This window comes from Jaculus jaculus, chromosome 4, assembly GCF_020740685.1.
Source record: "Jaculus jaculus isolate mJacJac1 chromosome 4, mJacJac1.mat.Y.cur, whole genome shotgun sequence".
NCBI lineage: Eukaryota > Metazoa > Chordata > Mammalia > Rodentia > Dipodidae > Jaculus > Jaculus jaculus.
This window is the reverse complement of record NC_059105.1, coordinates 108,621,182-108,633,622: the sequence shown is the minus strand read 5'-3', so window position 1 is coordinate 108,633,622 and position 12,441 is coordinate 108,621,182. Positions and strand designations below refer to the sequence as shown.

The window sequence follows — 12,441 nt, the reverse complement described above, 5'->3', positions numbered from 1 at the left end:
TTTGCATAATGTTTACTATCTTCTTAAGTATCAATCATTTCCTTATGGAAAAATTTTCAAAATCTTTATGAATATACTTGATTCAAATTCATAGTATTTATTTACACTTTTTCATAACCATCCATTTCTACCCCCAAGAGACACAATTCCTCTCAGAGTCATGGGCCCTAATTACCCTATACCAATAATCCTACTGAGGAGGATCTAGAGAGAAATGGAGATCAGAGGAGGGGACATATTACAGCATATATTAACAAATTAACTTATTAGGGCTGGAGAGATGGCTCAGTAGTTAAGTTACTTGCCTGCAAAGCCTAACAACCTAGGTTCAATTCTCTAGTACCTATGTACAACCAGATGCACAGTGTTGCATGCATATATTTGTAGCTGCTGATGTCCCTACATGTCTATTCTCTCTCTCTTTCCCTTCCATTCTCTCTCTGTTTGCACATAAATAAAAATATTTTAAAAAAACAACAAGGAAAAGACATAAATTCATATCCTCTTTTGAACCAAAATCAAGGATAGCTTTGAGTAGTTTTCTTTCTTTCTTTCTTTCTTTTTTTTTTTTTCCAGGTAGGGTCTCACTCTAGCTCAGGCTGACCTGGCATTCACTATGTAGTCTCAAGGTGGCCTTGAATTCACAGTGATCCTCCTACCTGTGCCTCCTGAGTGTTGGGATTAAAGGTGTGTACCAACACACCAGGCTTGAATTCACTTCTATTGTGATATACATTGATTTTAAATCTTCAAGGTGGACAGGGAGTAGGAATAGGATGGAAGACAACAAAAACAAACAAAAAACTCAAAATACACCTCCCCAATCATCTGGGCAGAAGAGCCAAGGAGAGGGTGGGAGAAAGCCTTATCCTAAATCACTGGTTCTGGCTTGTTATTCCCTGTGCCATAAATGGGTTATATCCTACATTGAACTGTTAGTCAGAGTGACCGGTGAGGTCCCCAAAACACGACAGTATGTACACACTTGTGCAATAGTGGCATTCAGCCTAGGTAGGTAAGCAGTGGTTTTCTGATTGACTAAGAGAACTGATCAATGGGAAGGAACTAACTGTTAATGAGAACCAAGTCAGAATCCTATGGAGACCAAGATTGTGGGCTCTAGTGAGAAGCTCTCATTAGTCTTTGTCCAAAAGAGAGGCTATACCCATCAATTAACTATGCTTATTCCCTTTAACCCATGCTGCTCTCACTCTCTGCTGGAGAATCTGTTTTTTTCTTTACAGAAGGCAGTGAAAACCAAAATTGATCAACATGATAAGAAAAGATAGTTGGCTCCTTGTCATGAGATGAGCCTCCTGTCGCACATCAGCCAGGGTCCAGGTGACACCACAGAGTAAACGGCAAGTTAAGCAAGAATGCTGCTCTCATGGCGAGCCTGACAACCTGTGCCAGGGTGATGGTGACAGACACTGAGAGCACTCAAAGCATAGCAAAGCAGAAATTTAGACGTTTCTCACAGCTTAACACTCCAAGGCTCAGGAAATTTTACAGAAGAGGAGGTAGAAAGATTTTAAGAGCTGCAGGGTGGGGAAGAGTATCCAAAGGCATTGCCCCTCCTCTAAAATGACAGACTGCTGCACTCATAATTCATAACTCATAACCCCATGGGGAATAGCAGCAACTTCACTGAGGAGGGTCCTCAGTGGAACGGCTGTAGGGAGGAGGGGAATAGGACCAACACATGATTTGTTCCTACAAAAAAGTTTCTATTTAATAAAAAAAAATAGGTGAATAGGGAAAAGAAGTGAAGAGAGAGAAAGAGAGAGAGAGGAGAGAAAATCCATATACAACCAAGTTCAGAGACTTGAAAGAAATCCTTCTTACACAACTCTCAGAAAGAACATACCATTCTGATACTATGATGTTGAATTTCTACCCTTTGCAACTGTGAGATGATAAATTTGTTTTTAAGCCAAAAGAAATATGCCCTCCTCTCTCTGTCTCTCTTTCCTCTTCCAAAAAGATGAGTCAGTCAGTCACTGCGAAATTTAGAATTGAGGTAGGTGAGGTCAAGGCTCCTTCTCAAGAGGTACAGAATACAGTGTGGCAAAGGCAACTAACTGAGGAGGTGGCAAGTGTTTGCCATCAATCTATACTCCTTACACTGATAGGTACAGGGTTCCTTTGGTTATTCATTCTAGAAACTGGAAGGCTCACTCCATCCTCTCACTGTGAAAACACATCCCAGGCAGGTGAACGAAGGCATTAAGATAGATCATTTTTCCTGCTTTAATCTCTTGTTTTGACATGATTAGGCATAACAAAAGAAGAAATTATAACCCCCAAATCACTGACTCTTATTAACAGATACTTTCTGCTTACATCTGTCAGTGGGCCCAGAAAGGTCATGCATTGTAAATTGCTTTTGCTTAAGGGATTCCAGTCTGGACTCCAGAACTAATGTGCAGATCTTAAAAGAATGTGTGTGTTGGATGACCATGCCCCTAGAAAAGCCAAGTAAGCAAACCGGCAAACAGACAAACAAGGAGGAACGCCTGTAGCTCCCGCTCATCGTGTTCTCTTCATTGTAAATCTGGATATTTATGGAAAGTTGGCTTTTCTGAGTAAGCTGTTTTCAGTAACATTCCAGAAACAAGAACCTCAAAGTCTGTTTGGCTTAAAATTGAAAAGAAAAGTGCAGGAGGGAGAGGGGAAGAGAGGAAACAATTCAGTGAAGGCAGGTGAAAAGAAACAGCTGGGGCCTAGGCCTTGGTGAGCATGATTTTCCAGGGCAGCTATGATCTCACAGACCAGACTGGCCTTGAAGCTTCCTCAGGGACTGCCCATCTGTCCTGTCCTGCCTGGATCTCCCCTGAACCTCTACATTCACTTCAGTGGTTGACACCCTACAAGTAGGCATTAACATGGCTGTTATGGATACATGGATTTGCAACCCCTAGACCCCTCTTAAAGACTTAAAAATGGACTCTTTCTAATATGGTTCTAATGGGATACAAAAGTAGTGACAGAAAAATTAAAAAAAAAAACCAAAAAACAGCTCCAGTATTCTCCATTGACCTACTCAGAAATCTCCACTACACAGCCTTGACTTTGTAATCCATCGTAATTCTAGGCTGACTGAACCACGCAGGCCAACACGCACTCCTCGACCCAATCCAGTCTTGATGAATGAACACTTATCAGGTCTTCAAGGGTCCTTGGGCAAGAGGGGGCCATGTTGCCGTGAGCAGGAGCTATCCTATGCCTGAGATCAGAACCAGCCCTTCCTGCCCCACATACCATAGTTGCACAGCATGGGAGGGAAGGCCCACAGCAGTCTGTACTTGTCCCTTCTTTCCAAAGAACCAGCTTCTGTGACATCCATATTTCCAGCCCAAGGCAGTTCTAAGCTCTTGCAGATGACGGAAGACCAGAGTAGAGGATTTAACTGCCAAAGACATTGGAAGAAAGCAGTCAATAGCATAGAAGTCATTCCAGTTCTGGCTGGCCTAGAGAAGCTGGCCTGGAAATTCAGCATCCCTGGCTGTTGGGGGACAGTTACACCTGCCTGTGTCCATCATCTACCTCTGAAAGAGATGTTTTCCAAAACTCTTCTATGCTAGAAATTTACTTTTTTTCCCTGGGAGAAATATGTCAGCTCTTAAGATATATATATTTTCTATGATTACAAGTGTTTTGTCTACTGATGTCAGAAGTTAAAAAATATCAGTGTTCTCACCATCCAGAATTAGACATTGTTAACAGTAAGGTTTATTTCCTTTTGTTAGAAAAAATTTATAGGAGCCACTTTTTTTTCCACTGAGCTGTTGCATGAAGCCCAGAATGGAATCATTCATGCTACACGCTGTGTAATCATACTGAAAAATGGGCAAGCTTTTTCAAAAAACAGGAGATTCACAACCACCAACTAAAAGGGGTCTAGTTCACCTGAACCTGCATGGCAAGGAAGTCCCCTCTGTTTAACCCAGAATGGAAAGTAACTCTGCAGCAACAACCACTCTTTATTCCTTCTTTCTGCTCTCTTCCATCATTTTCTGCCTGTAAATCCTTTCTCCTCTACTAGCTCATCAGATTGTCTTTGTAGAGCTGTGGGTGGTGCACTGCTTGACTCATGAATTGCTAATAAAAATCTTCTTTTAATTGCTGATAGATATGTGAATGAGACTTGCCAACTTTTGTGTTTTTAAATTTTTTATTTTTTTCCTCACATATATAAAGAATAAGATATAGGCATTATTCTAATGTTTCTTTCATATAATATTTTTTTTAAAATTTTTATTTATTTATTTGAGAGCAACAGACACAGAGAGAAAGACAGATAGAGGGAGAGAGAGAGAATGGGTGCGCCAGGGCTTCCAGCCTCTGTAAACGAACTCCAGACGCGTGCGCCCCCTTGTGCATCTGGCTAACGTGGGACCTGGGGAACTGAGCCTCGAACCGGGGTCCTTAGGCTTCACAGGCAAGCGCTTAACCGCTAAGCCATCTCTCCAGCCCTCATATAATATTTTGTGAATACTTTTTTCTTCCTTCCTCCCTCCTTCCTTCTTCTTTTCTTTGTTATCTAATTCTTTCATTATGCACATAATATAGTTGAATAATAGGTAATAAACACAACAAAACAGAATGGTATGAAAATTGTTCCACCATTGAGCTGGGGGTATAGCTAGCTCAGTGCTACCATCTAAGAGGTTATGGATTTCGTCCCTTGAGCTGAAAAAAAAAAAATCCTACAATTGTCTGCTTAATCAGTTCATAAACATTTTCTTTATTGTTTGAGAAAATAATTTGTGTAACTAAAAGAAATTTCGAGATCCAGTAGAATAATCTCTAGTGGCAGTTTACATATTTAGAAAATCTAAATATTACAATCCAGTTGTGGGGACTCATGTTTGTAATTCTAGCACTCAGGAGGCTAAGGCAGGCAAATTGACATGAGTTCAAGGCCACCCTGATTTATATAGTAAGTTCAAGACAGCTTGGACTACAGAGTGAGACCTTGTCTCACCATAACTGAAAAGAAATCTAAATATTGAAGTTATGTAAACTTGTTGTGGTGAGGCAATGACTCAGATGTTCTCTCAAAAGTCATGTGTTGGAACCTTAATATCATTGCAGCGTGAGTGGCCACTTGTGTCTTTAGGAGAAAGATGTAGTCCCAGGGAGGAGGCCATGGAGACAATGGAGTTATTCCTTCATGAGCTTCCCAATGTTGGAAAGGACAATGACAGATTTGCCCCTAATGCTTTGTAAGGGAATGTGGCTCTTGCCTTTGGACTTCTGCTTTTAAAAATATTGAGGAAGCATACTTTTCTGTAGCATTAGATGGATTTGGGGAAATGTATTGCAGCAGCCCTGGGAGCCTAACACACCTGGCCAGCATGCATGTGCACTCCTGAGTTCTGCTGTGTGTCCTTCTGTGACTTCCCAAGGAGCCCAGAAGTATGAGTGGACAAGATGGTGCCTCATGCTTGGGCAGCACTTCTCTGTAGAATGCCTGGTATTGGTTTGGGTGCTCAGGATACAGAAAAACCTGCACATATTACATTCTCATCTGCCTGGAGCTTGAAAACAACCCAATAAACCAGCTCCTGTATAGCTGTGTCTCCAAATCCAAGTCTTCCGCATCTGTGCATGGAAAATATCTGAAAAATATACATAACATAATGTATTTATGTGGTATTTACATGGTATTTATTTGGATTTGCAAGTCTCCAGAGGTGATTCTTTTATTTATTTTATGATTTTTTTTCATTAGTGATGATTTCAAGCATACAAAAGAATGTGCTCAGGTTCTATACAAGCTGCTATACTATTTTTAACTTTTATTTATTAATTACTTGAGAGAGAGGAAGGAGAGAGAGAGAGAGAGAGAAAGTAGGCACTCCAAAGCCTCTAGCTGCCCTGGCTCCAAGGGTACTTGTACCTTTCCCTGACCCATGAGGTGCAACAACATATTTCACAGTGAGAGAGGTCAAGGTTATGTCTGCATTAGATGATGACAGACACAAGCAGAAGGATTAATACAAAGATTAGAATTGCAACCAAAAACACACACATGCTTGATGGCTTTTGGTATGTCTAAAGAACAAAGAAGAAGGTGGGGTTTTATTGGGAAAGAGAAAAGCTACAGAAAGTGTTCTGAATGAAAATTCACTGGTGCTGAGGCATCATTCAGGATCCAGCCAGCTCTGATCAGTGCATGTCAGCAATGGCAAGGAAAACCTTGTCACCTGAAGGTCAGAGCAGGCTGTGTGGTTGGAACAGGCTTGTGAGTCAGCCAGTGTGTCAGGCATGTGTTCCTGCACAGTTAGATGCCCTTGTGTAGCTAGCTGTTCTGTGTGACTCATGCAATAAGCCATCATTTGGAAAATTTTCTTGTGCTAGTTCATGCTGTGGGGTAAATCATGCATGAGAATCTACCCTCTATAACCTCCTTCAACTCCGTGAGGTGCACGAGTGATTCCATTTTCACAGTAGGTCACCCAGCCAGGCCCACAGTGCTGTCACTCCCCCATTTACAACCCTCAAATCATCTTCAGTTGCTCCCAAGGATGAGCTCTAACTTCATTGGCTCAGGCTGGGAGCTTCCTGCCTGGGTAGATGAAGTATGGCTGGCAACCCTGCAATTCTGACTGTGGCCTGGCAGAGACCTGCTGGGATAGGGCGGTGGCCAAGAGGCCAGCAGAGTGCACAGCTTCTTTTACCTTGGACAATCTCTGGACAGCAATGCTGTCAACTTGTCTCTTCCCAAAACTCTGGAACTCCACTGGGCTGGGTAATGCTACTCTAGTCTTTTGCACTCAGCAGTCCAGCTAGTATGTCTCCCATTGCTCTTATTTCTCTTTTAGTCCTCCAGTAGGATTCTGGGCAGTTTCTCTTCTGTAATGTTGGGCTTGAAAGATGTTAACAGAACTATTTTTTTTTTTTTTTGGTTTTTGGAAGTAATTTTAATTTAATCTGGATGCTAGTTACATAGTGTTTTTTCTTTTTTAAAAAAAATTTTTATTAACATTTTCCATGATTATAAAATATATCCCATGGTAATTCCCTCCCTCCCCACCCCCACACTTTCCCATTTGAAATTCCATTCTCCATCATATTACCTCCCCATTACAATCATTGTACTTACATATATACAATATCAACCTATTAAGTATCCTCCTCCCTTCCTTTCTCTACCCTTTATGTCTCCTTTTTACCTTACTGGCCTCTGCTACTAAGTATTTTCATTCTCATGCAGAAGCCCAATAATCTGTAGCTAGGATCCACATATGAGAGAGAACATGTGGCGCTTGGCTTTCTGAGCCTGGGTTACCTCACTTAGTATAATACTTTCCAGGTCCATCCATTTTTCTGCAAATTTCATAACTTCATTTTTCTTTACCGCTGAGTAGAACTCCATTGTATAAATGTGCCACATCTTCATTATCCACTCATCTGTTGAGGGACATCTAGGCTGGTTCCATTTCCCAGCTATTATAAATTGAGCTGCAATAAACATGGTTGAGCATGTATTTCTAAGGAAATGAGATGAGTCCTTTGGATATATGCCTAGGAGTGCTATAGCTGGGTCATATGGTAGATCAATCTTTAGCTGTTTTAGGAACCTCCACATTGATTTCCACAATGGCTGGACCAGATTGCATTCCCACCAGCAGTGTAGAAGGGTTCCTTTTTTTCCACATCCCCGCCAACATTTATGATCCTTTGTTTTCATGATGGTGGCCAATCTGACAGGAGTGAGATGGAATCTCAATGTAGTTTTAATCTGCATTTCCCTGATGACTAGTGACGTAGAACATTTTTTTAGATGCTTATATGCCATTCGTATTTCTTCCTTTGAGAACTCTCTATTTAGCTCCATAGCCCATTTTTTGATTGGCTTGTTTGATTCCTTATTATTTAACTTTTTGAGTTCTTTGTATATCCTAGATATTAATCCTTTATCAGATATATAGCTGGCGAAGATTTTTTCCCATTCTGTAGGTTGCCTCTTTGCTTTTTTCACTGTGTCCTTTGCAGTGCAAAATCTTTGTAATTTCATGAGGTCCCAGTGATTAATCTGTGGTTTTATTGCCTGAGCAATTGGGGTTGTATTCAGAAAGTCTTTGCCAAGACCAATATGTTGAAGGGTCTTCTAGCTTAGATATTCTGTCCTCTCCTTCATCCATTCTACTGGTGAGATTTTCTACAGAATTTTTTATTTCATTAACTGTGTTCTTCATTGCTAGTAATTCTGACTGGTTTTTCTTTATTATTTCTATTTCCTTACTTATGTCTTGTATTGCCTTCTTTATTTCATGGAATTGGTTTCCTGCATCTTCTTTGATTCCTTTGATTTCCTCTTTAAGTTCCTCTTTGACTCCTTTGATTTGTTCTCTGACTTCTTTGAACATATTTACAATCATTCTTTTGAAATCTTTTTCAGGCATGTTCTCTAACTCATTCTCACTGGAGGTCATTTCTGATGCATTAATACTTTTAGGTGGATTTATATTGTCTTGCTTTTTAGTGTTTCTGTGTTATAATGTATATATTTTTGTATCTTGGATTAAGTTAATGCTTGGATTTTCTAGCTAGCTGGGTATTCTTAGCTGTGTCAATTGATTTGATGTTATATATTTTCAGGGTAGGAGCTTAAGGTGTTAGATGTGGCTCTTAAGGTTCTCAGAGTATCTACAGAGGTGTTCCTAGGGGTTGAGTTTCCCTGCTATGGGAGTATTCAAGTAGGCTGAGTGGAATAAAATACCGGTAGATTCTAAAAGTTAACTAAACACTGTACCCATTCAGTCAAAAACAGCCCCAAGTATGTATGCCAGGGTAGTTATTATAACAACCAGATCCTCTATCAACACAGAGGTTAAGATTTCTGGTCTGTTGAGGGATCCCAGTCAGCTTGTGACCAAGTGAGACCCATGCCTGGTGCAAACCCAGTTACCTTGGATGAGTTTGGTCTCAGTCAAGTTGCTGCCTGGGTCGTCGGGCTGCTGTTCTGATTTCTGGAGCTGGGCACTGGCTTTTCCTGTGGGGCAAGCCAAGCCTGGCAACTGTGGCCCTGCAGATCAGCACCCCCACTGCTGGAACTGCTGCTGCTTCTGGGTCTGCTCTTGTTGCCGCTCCTGCGTCTGCCACTGCTGCTGCTCCTGGGTCTGCTGCTGCTGGGGCCCCTGGTACCGGTTCCGGAGCTACTGATGTTGTTGCCGAACTCTGCTCCTGCTTGGGTCCCGCTGTCAGCTCAAGTTGGCGTGGCCAGGTCCCCGGACGCTGCTCTGTTCACTGGAGCTGGGCTCAGGCGGTGGGGGAGGGGAGGGAGCCGCAGGTGCTCTGGTTCTCTCGCTGCTCCACCTGTTCTTCTACCTCGTGGTCTGCTCCTCTGTTGCTCACTGCCGCTCTCCCTTCACGTTTCCTGAGTTGTGGAGAGCGCGGTGTGAGGGGAAGCGCCCGCACCTGGCTTTTCCTGCGGCTGGAGCCGAGCCTGGCGGCTTTCTGGTGCGCCCCGCTGCCGCGGCAGTTGACGGAGCTGCTGGGGCCGCTTTTGCCAGCCTGTGCGGGCTCTGGATGCTCTGGATCTCTCCTACTTCTCCGCTGCCACTTCAGTTTCCTATACACCTCACTTTTTAGTAAAAGTGTGTATTTTGCTGAGGTTTTTTGGTCTTTTTTTCCCCCAGGCTGCTTTGGCATGGTACCTACGCCGCCATCTTAACCGGAAGTCTCAACAGAACTATTTTTAAAAAGATTTCCTAACATTTCTCCAATTCTTTTGGAAGTAGATGACTTTCAGATAACCCTATACCTGATAATATTCAACAAGAAATATATTTGTGAAAATTAACTTTCTATTTTCATTTTGGGGTATCTTTTCCCCTTCCTCTTATGCAAATAATTTCATCTACACACTTGTCATGAAAACAATCTTCTCTAAACAGAAGCAGAGAGGCTGTGCATAGGGGCTGGGTGGGGAAGTCAATAGTACTGGAGGAGGACAAGGCAGGCTTTTGTTTGTTTGTTTATTCATTTATGAGAGGGACGGGGAGAGAGAGAGAGAGAGAGAGAATAGGTGCACCAGGGACTTTAATCATTGCAACGAACTCTAGCTATACATGCCATCTTGTGCATCTGGTTTATATGCATACTGGGGAATCAAACCTAGGTTGTTAGGCTTCACAGGGAAGTGCCTTAACTGCTAAGCTATCTTTACAGCCCCCAAGACTATGCATTTAATAAGTGGCCTGCATGTTGGGTCTGGAGTGGGGTAGATAGCAATTACATGTGGAAATTTAAGGCTAGCAGCTCTGCTTTCAAGAACAACAGTGATGTCTTGATGCCAACAGGGTATGGGTTTGTGGAGCGTAGTGTCTCCATAGCCTTATGGGCCTGGGCCCTGCCCATATCTGTTCCCTTGTCCCCATGGGGCAGTGATAAGTCAACTATATCTAAAGCACACTGTCCCAGAGTGGCTGCCTTTGTGCGCCACTTTTCTTCTGAATGTTGGAAGACCCATGCTGACAAAGCCTCTAGGAGACTTGGATAGAACTGGCAGCATACTCTTGAGAAATGTGTTTTGGAGGTCCATTTAGCATCTTGCTTCCTCTCTATGCTGTAATTTTACTGCACTCTATCCTAAGCATGTGCTAGAAGCATAGTCCCCAGGGCAGCGATGTTGAAAGAGGACCTAGATGGGAGGTGGTTAGGGCAAGAGGGTTCCACGCACAGTTTGATCTCTTGTTTCTTTCTGTAGCCTCCACTTCTGCCATGGGAATAGGCAGCAAGAGGGATGTCTGCACTAGGAGCTTAGGCTTCAATGGGCCACAGAAACTTTTGTGATTTTACATGACTCTGTCTCAGGTAATCTGTTATAGCCTCACAAACAGATGGAGGTACTACATGGGAGAGCTCTCACTGTAGTTTAATTATTGTAATAATGTAGTTGTTTGAATAGTAAATGTTCCCCACAGCCTTGTGTGCTTGGGATTGACCCTTGTACTCAATCTCCAACTGCTGGCAATTTGAAAGAAGGAAGCTTGCTGGTAGAGGTTTGTTACTGCAGGTGGACCTTGAGGTTTATTAGTCCAGCTCCAGTGCCACAACATAAAGTACTTCCACCCAGATATATGACAATTTTCTGCTCAGGCCATCTGCTTGAAACCATAAGCTGACATAAACAAATTCCTCCTATCAGCTGTTTCTGGTCCTGTGTTTTGTCCCACTAATGAGAAAGTAGCTGAAAAACAAAGTAAAATTGAAATAATTTGAAATATTGAATAAACTATTATATGATTGTAAGACAAATACCCAGTGTCCAACCACATCAGTATATACTCAGCTGTCTGTCCCATTAAATGAAGAAGGTTGGCTATAAAGATGGGTAAGGATCACAGTTCTTGTCCTATAAAAATAGCCACACATGTGCACAGAGCGGAGACACAACAACCTACTGAAGATGACAGCTTGAAGAGGCCCATGCGAAGTGACATGCAGAGAAGTAAAATGAGAGGTGCTGCCTCTGGAAAAGTCTCCTGGACCTCAGGCCAAGAGTCTTGAACCAGCTCTTCCAGGAAGATGGCGGTCACTCTGCAGAGAGCCCCCCTTCAGAATCTGTGAGGAAGACAGGAAAGAACAAGCAGAAGACTCCTGGAAAGGGAGACGGTGGCAGTACCAGTGAAGTACCCCCCAGCCCCCATGGAAGAAGAGGGCTCAAGAAGACCCACTGTTGAAAGTGTTAAAAATAGAATGGAAGTCAACATGAGGGTTCCTGAAGAATTAAAACTTGGCTTGCTGAGGATGGGGACTTAGTTACAAGGCAGAGCAGCTGTTCCAACTCCCTGCTGGAAAGCATGCAGATGCCATTCTTGAGGAATATGCAACTTGCAAGAAATCACAGGGCAATGCTGATAATGAAGAGTACATGGTTAATGAAGTTGTGGTGGGAATAAAAGAATATTTCAATGTGACATTGGGCACTCATTTGCTCTACAAATTTGAAAGGCCCCAGTATGCTGAAATCCTCTTGGCTCACTTTCATGCTCCAAAGTCCCAGGTTTATGGAGCACCACACCTGCTGAGATTATTTGTGAGAACTGGGGCAATGTTGGCCTATTCACCCCTTGATGAGAAAAGCCTTGCCTTATTCTTGGTCTATTTGCATGATTTCCTTAAATACCTGACAAAGAATTCAGCACCTCTGTTTACTGACAGTGGCTTCTGCTGATTATCATGGCAAATCCCTGTGAGGGTCTCTACTATTATGTCTGCTATCTGTCAACACTTCTATCTTAGTTTTCTCATTGTATAATTGACATTCTTTAAAATTATCAATGTAGAACAGGGCTTTCAGTTTGTTTCCTGCTCTGTTGTAAACAGAAAATAAAGGCATGTAAAGCTCTTTCTCATTTCAAAGTTGCTACCAGTGTATGCAATAATTAGACACAGAAGAAACATTCAGTAGAACATTTTATTGCC

General features: G+C 42.3%; 1 pseudogene; it reads left to right on the top strand.

The window, feature by feature from the left end:
• Positions 1 to 11,343: 11,343 nt before the first annotated feature.
• Positions 11,344 to 12,212, top strand: LOC101599719 (annotated as a pseudogene).
• Positions 12,213 to 12,441: the final 229 nt, after the last annotated feature.